Source organism: Chelon labrosus, assembly GCF_963514085.1.
Source record: "Chelon labrosus genome assembly, chromosome: 2".
NCBI lineage: Eukaryota > Metazoa > Chordata > Actinopteri > Mugiliformes > Mugilidae > Chelon > Chelon labrosus.
Window position 1 is genome coordinate 1,094,745 of NC_140338.1, and position 9,095 is coordinate 1,103,839.

Sequence of the window (9,095 nt, forward strand, 5' to 3'; positions counted from 1 at the left end):
ACTCATGTCCTGAGACTGGAGTCTTTGGACATTAATGGGTCATTAGAATACCGTTCACTCTGCAGGTGAGTATCTGGTCGTTAAAAGACACTAATCATGTGAGTTTCTGGTGGGAAACACCAAACAGGTGTGTTTATTCAGACTCCAACTCCTCCACCAGTCTTTTAGAACTGGAGAAACTACTTGGATGAAATGTCTCCAAGAAACTCCTTCAAGAAACAAGTCCAGTTGCTCTTTTTCAGTTGTGTTTTTTTGGATATACCATAGTCTACATAGTTTAAAATGAAAGAAACACTTTGAACTTTCTCTTTTCATAACTGGTTTCGTTTCGCTTTTCTGTTTGACCTGGTGTCTCTGACGACTGGAACAAATATCTGGATGTACAACCAAGTGTGCAAGACGTTTCTGTAGAGTAGCACATCAACCAAAGAATAACTGCTCAAATAAGGTCAATTTTAAATCCGGTATTAACAGCAAACAGTGCAGCTGGATTTAAAATGTAAATATCACAGTACCTGCTATTGCTTAAAAAAAGCATTAAATACCTTCAAATGTAGATGAAAATATCTGGTACCTGAGACAGAGCTGAAGATGACAACAAATCCAATCACAGCTGCTGATAATCTCATAGCTGCTGATAATCTCATAGCTGCTCCACTCTTCTCTCTGTTAGTCAGAGGTAACTGCTTTGCAGAAGAACAAGTCGTCCTCTCAGAAGGATGTGATCTGGAAGGAAAGAGTGTAACCTCCACGGCCGTCACTGTTGTACAAGAGAGCAGTTAAAATCTGTTCCAGCTTCCTTCCTCTTCACACCATTGCCAGGCCTTCACATTTGAATATCTGTACATCCTCAAGAAGAAGAAATGACAACTATGCATGAACGTACCAACACATTGTCGTCTCTGAAAGACCTTCTGGTCTGCTGCGACCTGAAACACAGACAGAATACAGAACAGCACTATCACACTATTTCACATCTTTTACATCAAAAGAGTAAATAAACACAAATATGTACCACATTTCAGATTATCTTCTATCATTATCTCAATAGCTGAAAAAGATTATACTTACCTTACCTTTATAGTGAAATGAACAGTACTTTAACTCAGTATATATATATGGTCCCTTTAGATACAGATACACACTTAGAGATTTGAGCGGTCATGAAGAGTGGGATTACTCTTTTCTTGAAGCTACAACAGTACAATGATGGACATTATTTATTATTTAAAGCCATGCAACGAGACTTTTTCCAGATCGTTACAGAAGACTGTCTTCTCTGTGGCATTCAGGCACCTGAGGTTTAACAAAAAGACACATCTTGAACTGTCCATCTCTAACTTCTCAAGCAGCAGGTGGCAGTAGTCATTAGTTGCTGTTAGCTGGGAGGCTAACCAGTGATGCCAAACTCCTGTTGACTCTGTCTTTTACCTTTTTATCTCACGGCATCATTTAAAACTTTCACGACAAATTCACAAAATAGAAAAGATAAATGCAATGGTAGTACTGCAGAGCTCTTCTGTGATACTGGTTGTGGAGTAGGTGTTTAGTGCAACTCTGATAAATGAAACATTAGTTTTACGTCTGTTTGAACTGAGCTGTGCTACCTGTGTCCCTGATAATGGAAATGCTGCACCTCTTGAATTAACTGTTGGAGACATTAATTAATTAAATAAATCACTTTATTCAAAAATATCAACACAGTTAACAAAAAATATGTGCAACTGAACCAGTTCAACAAATTATTTCCAGAGGGTGAAATGGGAAAGGACATTGTATTACAAAGAAGGACGTTCATTAGAAGAAGAAAAGGAGGAAGATCGGCGGTAAATCCAGCTAAACAGCTGAACTCCAAGAATAAGAACAATACCTTGAAGCTTACCACCTGTGAGTTAACCAATATGATCATTCAGAGCTTTGTTTAAGGATTTCACAACAGTGTATTTACCTAAGACTGGTGTCACAATATTGTTACAAGCAAGATAAAACCAGTGATGAATTCCTGAAATGATCGTATGCAGTATGATAACACATCTTCCATTTTCTGACAAACTCGTGTTGTGTTCATTTTCTTCTTCGTTTGTTGTTCACTGTGCTGTACAGCGCAGACACATCCTCCTCAGCTCCACCTCTTATTCTGAAATGGGCAAACATACTTTTAAAATACTTATGGCAATAAGAACACAGTAACAAGGTAGTTAAATAACAACAGGTTTAACATGGTTACCTCCATCCATTAGTCAAGTTACACATTATACATGCACTGCAGACTTTGAGGAAATTTAACAGAAAGTAAAAGACTCACCCTAAAGTGACACTGCTATAGTCGACTCCTGTGTACACTACATCTTCTTTCTCCTTCTCCTTCTTCTGTTTGTTGCGATGAGCTAGCGTGACGTTGGAGTAGACAGGATCTTCTTGGTTCTTAGTGAAATATACGGTGGTGTAGGAAACTTCATCACGCTGCTCTGCTGATATTCTCTGTGTTGCAGCTGCAGGGTTGTCATTTTCTGGACCCACACCTGGCTGAAGGGTAAATATTTCATCAGTACGAGTACTTTAATTAGCAAATGCAGAATAACTACAACTTATACACTGCCTGGCTAAAACAATGGTCCCACACTCTAATATCTAGTTGGACCTTGTTGGGATCTGAACCTGGGGGTGAGCTATGGAAGCTCACCATGCATAACCAAGTTAACCACATGTCTTGGAAACAAAGGGAAGCACCAGAACTCCCACAATCCTCCAGGTGTGAAACTGACCAAGCAGTTCACTGGCTGACAGTGGCATGTGACCTCTGAGGTCATCAGGTCATATAAAATGCGCTGTTTTGCCAGTGTTCTCTCTCTTATTCTCTCCTCTTCCACCTCTTCAACTCCACACCTCCACGTGGAGACCCCGAGCTGCCCGGCTGCAGCTGGGTGCCAGGCCTGTTCTCCTTACAGCAGCGAAGCGAGATCCTGCTGAGGAATCTACACCAGGTCTTTTGGCCAACAAACAGAAGGTTTGCAGGCTAAACTCCCAACAACAGGAGCCACACGGCTAGTTAGCACTGAGCTGCTAACAAGCCACTTCAAAGGACTTCAAGGAGCGGCCAGTTTCCCTCCAACGTCTGCCATCAGGAAAACACAGCAAGGACTACAACTTTTCCCAGTTTGGCCTTCCATCAGGAACTGCCAGCTAAAGGAGCAACACACCAGAAATTGACTTTCCACCAAATCTGGTAGTATGACCTGGGCCTAGTCAAGCTAAGCTAAGCTAGAGTTAGAAATGTTGATTTGATGTGATATTTGTTTATATTGAGTTGTTTATAGTATAGTGGTTTGATGTTAGTTTAAATTATGCTACACATAGACTCAGGGTCTTGCATGCTTAACTAACCACTCTTCCTCTAACCTGGCACCTCATAAAACCCTTATCACATTCCACATATCTACTGGCCAGCACATGGTCTGAGTGTCCCCACTCAGCAGCCATTGTTTCCTTTGTGTTCAAGACCTCAAGGCCCAGCGGCCATCTTGGCACGCCCACAACCGGCGGCCATCTTGGCACGCCCACAACCGGCGGCCATCTTGACACACCCACAACCAGCGGCCATTTTGGCTCACACACACACACACACACACACACACACACACACACACACACACCTGTATTGAGTACACTGTAGTTAGCTTGTATGTTTAATTTTATTCTTGTTAATAAATGTCTTTTAAACATACCTGTCTGTTTAATGTTGCACAAGAGTGAATATTGCCAACCTCTACACTGCCAAGAACTCCAAATTCCTTCAACTGTAACTAGTTGTTAACGTGGTAATTTTGGTTATAGTTATTAAGTTAATTATTAATCCGAACTCCAAATTGACAATTTAGTATAATTTATGAGACTGTTTTGATTAATTGGCTATCTTTTCCCTTCCTAGAAGGGTGGTGCCCCGAGGTGATCTAGTAATTCAGATCCAATTATTTAATAATAAATAATTATTTTTGATAATTATTAATTATTCATGATAGCCAAACCCCAATACTGAGTGCCTTAGTACCCAGGCCCAACAACCTCCTTTATCTCTGATTCCAGCTCATTCTCTGTATCATTGTTTCTATAATCTTCTCCAATGTCTCCAGATTTATTTCCATCCAGTGTTCCATTCATTTTCCACCAAGATCTTGTATTGATGATGGGAGAGTCTGCCCACTGCACAAAGCCTTCTCCAGCACATCCCAAAGATTCTCAGTGGGGTTAAAGGTGCAGTAGGCAAGTTTTATAAAACTAACTTTCTGTCATATTTGCTGAAACTGACCCTATGTTCAAGTATAATTGCATGAAGCAGGTCATTTAAAAAAAAAAATCGGCTCCTCTGGCCCCACCTAGAGCCTGTAGCGCGATTTGCAAGACATCCAACGCTCCACATTCAGATGCACCAATCAAGCCCAGGGGTGTATCTGACAGAGTCTCAATCACTGCTCATGGACACGCATTTCATAGCGCCCTCCCCTCCCTCCACCACCTCGCACCACTTGTCCGTGGGCGTGTAGAAGGAGCCGGGACGTAATCCTCGTCTGAGGCCTGTGCCTCAGCTTCACTCTTAAACGTCTAACCACATCAACAGGTAGCGGTCATATATCTACCACATAGCAAATTGATAAATCTAAACTGTGGAATAAAACGCCACAATGAATGCTTCTAACTGTTACTGATAGCAAACATCACCGATGTAGGCTACTTTCAGAAACATCCTAACCTTGGTTTTGTCCTAAAGTTGACTATTGCTAAATATTTTGACCTAAAATTATTTAGCAATAACGAAGGGTATTATAAAAACTATTTTGTTGTTGTTACGTCGGTGTGTTCCATGCTAGTTTGTTTACTCGCTCTCTCTCGGTTCTCTGCTCGTGCACAGTATTCCAGGGCCAACATGCACGCGCTCTATCGTGCACAGCTCTCCCTTGTGGGGGGAGGGGCTTGGGAGACCGTTTTGGGCTTTAGCGGAAAGTGGGGAGGGACTGAGAAGTTGTCGATGTTCAAATTTTTTGGCTAAGTCCTGGATCTTCGCAATCCTGCCTACTGCACCTTTAAGGTCTGGACTCTGTGGTGGCCAATCCATGTGTGAACATGATGTCTCATGCTCCCTGAACCACTCTTTCACAATCTGAGCCCCATGAATCCTGGCATTGTCATCTTGGAATATGATCCATTGATGGAATAACCTGGTCATTCAGTATATTCAGGTAGTCAGCTGACCTCATTCTTTGGACACATAATGTTGCTGAACCTAGACCTGAGCAACTGCAGCAACCCCAGATCATAGCACTGCCCCCACAGGCTTGTACAGTAGACACTAGGCATGATGGGTGCATCACTTCATCTGCCTCTCTTCTTACCCTGATGCTTCTCCACTATCCTTCCAGTTTTTTTATAATGCCTTGGACAGTTCTTAACCCAGTTTTAGTAGTTTCTACAATCTCCTTAGATGTTTTCTCTGCTTGATGCATGCCAATGATTTGACCCTTCTCAAACAGACTAACATCTTCTCCACGACCACAGGATGTGTCTTTAGACATGGTTGTTGAAGAAATGAGAAGCTACTCATTGCATCAGTTGGGCTTAAATAACTTGTTGTCAGCTGAAAGATAATCACCCACGCAGTAATTATCCAATAGGAGGCTCCTACCTAAATCCATGTAACACAAGATAACCGTATAGTATAAAAGTTGAACGACTAAAGATGGACGTCTGCTTCAGCCGCTCAACCTTTATAAACAAAACACTTGTGTTGATGGAGACACTGTCAATGTTTCATCAAATGAAAACCAAACAGGATGAAAGAAGAGTAGGTGGTAGGGACAGAAGTTTCCAAATCTTCTCATTCGTCTTCAGATGAAAGCAGACGTCTTACATGAACTCTCTGTCCTTACCTCTGCTATGGTGTTTGATCTTTCCCTGGACCCTGAGGTTTGTTTCCAGGATATCTTTCTTCTGCAGAGAAGAATTATCAAACAGAAGGATCCTCAAATCACTAAACAACTGAATTATAGATACATTATTGGATGTACCAGTGAAAATTAACTGCTCACCTAATCAGTAGGAAGGCAGACAGGAAAACGATAGCCAGAAAAATAACTGTTAATGACCCAGCTGCTGCTGCTTTCACTGAACCTGCGTTGAAATGGAAACACTGGAAAATTATTACTTCATAATTTCAGGATTGTTTGGTCCTTTATCAGCTAAATACGTCCTTGATGTCAGTGAATGCACCATGTGAGAGTCAGTACTTATGGTGGAGCTGAGAGTCTGTTGAGTGAGAGCCTCATATCAGAAGAGTCAGACTGACGGTGTTTATGGTGTTGACGTGGTCTACAGCTGACAGTAGCTCATGTTCAAGCTTCAATAAACTGAAGAAAATCCTCTGCTTCTTTTCACAATATGTATTCAGGTCAACAATATAGATTTCATTACTTTCTACACTGATTTTATGTGTGACGTCATCAACTAGTTGACGTAAACTCGATATTCACCACATAATAGTCAACTTTAAAAAATCAGAAGTTGTTCGACCCCTACTCCGTGCAGCACTTTGGTCAACATTTGTTGTTTTTAAATGTGCCTTATGAATAAATTGACATTGACACTGCTCTAATGCTCTAATCCGGGTTCCTCCGACACTCCAAGTCCAGTATCAGCATGAATTCAGGTGAATTTGGTGGTAGGAACCAAGTTGTGATGGTCAGTGTTTCCTTAGGGTAAACATGTGGAATATTCTGTTGTCGCCCAAATTGCATCGTCTAAAATCTGAGATTAGTTCAACTTGGTACCCACTCACTCTGTGTTTTCAAATGTTTTTTTTTTTCCCATCATTGCTGCCCCTATCTGAATTTCATTAACATTTCATTGTCTCTTGTTGCCACAGTCTCTTACTTTGTGTACGCCTTGAAGACATAGAAGATGGTTCCAACAGGAACAGGACTGTCCAAACATTGAGGGTAAGAGGTATTCAGCCTTTGCTCATTGAGAGTACTTCTAGCACCCACAGCTGTGAATGCATTTATGCACTCAAAAGAGGAAGTGGAACTAATGGCCCATTTGCACAGGATTATTTTTACCCAGGGGACCTCTTGTAATGTGTAATAGTTACAGAGGTTGTCTGTGATCTTAATCCTGTGAGATTAATCCTGTGATCTTAATTGGCCATGTCCAAAATTTGTAATTTGTAGATTACCTACCCTGTTTCTCATAACACAAGTTTTATTTGATTCATGGCTTTTTTCTGCCTCTTGTCACTTAACAATTATGAAGGCTGTGCTATAAATCAAAGACAGCTGTTAGGGTGTCGCTGACCCAGCAGGCCTACTCCACGTCTAAACCCACCGTACTCTGTTGGAGTACAGTGGATGTGAGTTTGTATAATGCTGTTTTCAAACATTCAAGGCTCACAGCTTCAAGTCATTAATGGCCTTTACAACAAGGCTTCCTCAACTGATTGATGATGGAGAGGTAAATGTGTGTACTACAGGATGAGTAAGACCTACCTGCTACACCAATCAGATGTAAGGTGGAGTTATGACGTCCTCTTCTGTTCTGGGCTTCACAGTAATAACTCCCACTGTGTTCAGCTTTGAAGTCAGTGATGGTGAAGATCTGTCCTGAAGCTTTTGGTGAGTCTTCATTCTCCTTGTACCAGGTGTAGTTAGCTGCTGGGTTAGCATCACTGCTACAGGTCAGAGTCACTGAACTACCCTCCACTATCTTTGTTGAAGGACTCACTGATACAGAGGGAAGCTTTGGAGGATCTGAGGAGACAATTAAAACAAGTTTTCAGTCTTTGTCCAGAAGATTTGCAATAAGCAAAGTTAAATTACATTTGGGAATGAGTTCAACGAAGTGATTAATTAATACCGTATTTTCCGCACTATAGGGCGCACTGGATTACAAGGCGCTCTGTCAATGAATGGTCTATTTTCGATCTTTTTTCATATATAAGGCGCACCGGACTATAAGGCGCATTAAGAGAGCCGAAGTCGCGCCCCCTCTAGCGGGTTATGGGACCTATCTTTTGAAAAAATATGAACAGCAGTCTATGGCGAAAGATAAATTATTTTCTGGTCCCGATCGACTTGTGCCTTGGATTATACATATGTTGTTTTTCAGAATAAAAAATGATTTTACATGTCAAGAATGTCACAGTTTGTCGCCAGATAGTTAAGTAAAACGCTATGGAAAATACGTAATTAAACGAACTACAAGTCCCGCATGCTGGCGCGTACAGAACCGACCAAAACTCCCTTCGTGTAACTACAGCTCTCGACATGACCCGATTTATAATGATTTTCACCTCGTTTAATGCTTCTGCCTTCGTCCTGCATTGCTGAGCATTGCTCCGTGATTCTCCTGACTACGGTAGCCGTAATGCTGCAAGCGGTGCGGCTTTGAGCGCCGTGAGCGCCGTGTACAACACAAAATCGCTTCGAGGTCAGTAAGCACAACCAGAATGAATCCATATATAAGGCGCACTGTCGTTTTTTGAGAAAATTAAAGGCTTTTAAGTGCGCCTTATAGTGCGGAAAATACGGTACTTACACTGGACATCTATGAATAGAGATGAAGAGTTTGAGTCTCCGTATCGGTTCTCAGACTTGCAGTAGTAGATCCCTCTGTCCTCAGAGCTGATGGAGGAGAAATGATAAACTCCTTCTGATCCATTAATCAGTGTTTGGTTCTCCTTGTACCAGGTGTAGTTAGCTGTTGGGTTAGCATCACTGCTACAGTTCAGAGTCACTGAACTACCCTCCACTATCTCATCAGAGGAACTCACTGATACAGAGGGAAGCTTTGGGCGATCTGGAAGAGACCCATAAACATAAATTAGAACTAAAATAAACAGAAAAACCTTGTCATGGGAGACAAAGTGCCAAGAACTTATCAGACTGGATTTGTATATTCACACACATTTTACATCAATTTTAATGCATTCAGATGACATCTTGCCCATCATGTTCTCAGCTACACAGTGATAATCTCCAGAGTGAGAGGGCTGGATAGAGCTGAGGACAAGCTGTGGTCCTTTACTGACATGTGTTTGGTTCTCCTTGTAC

The 9,095-nt window shown here is 41.6% G+C and overlaps 1 long non-coding RNA gene across 1 annotated transcript; it reads right to left on the bottom strand.

The window, feature by feature from the left end:
* Window positions 1–1,465: 1,465 nt before the first annotated feature.
* LOC311498119 lies at window positions 1,466–6,323 on the bottom strand. Its single transcript, XR_014699391.1, has 4 exons — window positions 6,081–6,323; window positions 5,922–5,982; window positions 2,306–2,526; window positions 1,466–2,137 (listed from the first exon to the last, which is right to left on the bottom strand). It is a non-coding gene; the product is annotated as an uncharacterized lncRNA (long non-coding RNA).
* Between the last annotated feature and the right edge of the window lie 2,772 nt (window positions 6,324–9,095).